Source organism: Arachis stenosperma, chromosome 5 (assembly GCF_014773155.1).
Source record: "Arachis stenosperma cultivar V10309 chromosome 5, arast.V10309.gnm1.PFL2, whole genome shotgun sequence".
NCBI lineage: Eukaryota > Viridiplantae > Streptophyta > Magnoliopsida > Fabales > Fabaceae > Arachis > Arachis stenosperma.
The window spans coordinates 73,586,150-73,587,001 of NC_080381.1; the positions used below are offsets into that span (position 1 = coordinate 73,586,150).

The following is an 852-nucleotide window of genomic DNA, read 5'->3' on the forward strand; positions in this document are numbered from 1 at the left end:
CTTGTTGAGGTCTCTCTTGATTCTTCCATGAGAAATTTGGGTGATTTCTCCATGAAGAATTATAGGTGTTTCCATAGGGTTCTCCTAGGTAATTCACCTCTTCCATTGAAGGGTTCTCAGGATCATAAGCCTCTTCCTCAGATGAAGCTTCCTTAGTACTGCCAGGTGCATTTTGCATTCCAGACAGACTTTGAGAAATCAGATTGACTTGTTGAGTCAATATCTTGTTCTGAGCCAATATGGCATTCAGAGTATCAATCTCAAGAACTCCTTTCTTCTGACTAGTCCCATTGTTCACAGGATTTCTTTCAGAAGTGTACATGAATTGGTTATTTGCAACCATTTCAATTAGTTCCTGAGCTTCTGTAGGCGTCTTCTTCAGATGAAAAAATCCTCCAGCAGAGCTATCCAAAGACATCTTGGATAGTTCAGAGAGACCATCATAGAAAATACCTATGATGCTCCATTCAGAAAGCATGTCTGAGGGACATTTTCTGATTAACTGTTTGTATCTTTCCCAAGCTTCATAGAGGGATTCTCCATCCTTCTGTCTGAAGGTTTGGACTTCCACTCTAAGCTTACTCCATTTTTGAGGTGGAAAGAACTTTGCCAAGAAGGCATTGACTAGCTTTTCCCAAGAGTCCAGGCTATCTTTAGGTTGTGAGTCCAACCATATTCTAGCTCTGTCTCTTACAGCAAAAGGGAATAGCATCAGTCTGTAGACCTCAGGGTCAACCCCATTAGTCTTGACTGTGTCACATATCTGCAAGAACTCAGCTAAAAACTGATGAGGATCTTCCATTGGAAGTCCATGGAACTTGCAATTCTATTGCATTAGAGAAACTAACTGAG

At 41.0% G+C, this 852-nt stretch overlaps 1 non-coding gene across 1 annotated transcript; it reads left to right on the top strand.

Moving 5' to 3' along the window:
- The first annotated feature begins 472 nt into the window (after positions 1-472).
- On the top strand, positions 473-580 carry LOC130983804 (small nucleolar RNA R71). Its single transcript, XR_009087778.1, has one exon. It is a non-coding gene; the product is annotated as a small nucleolar RNA R71 (small nucleolar RNA).
- The last annotated feature ends 272 nt before the right edge of the window (positions 581-852 follow it).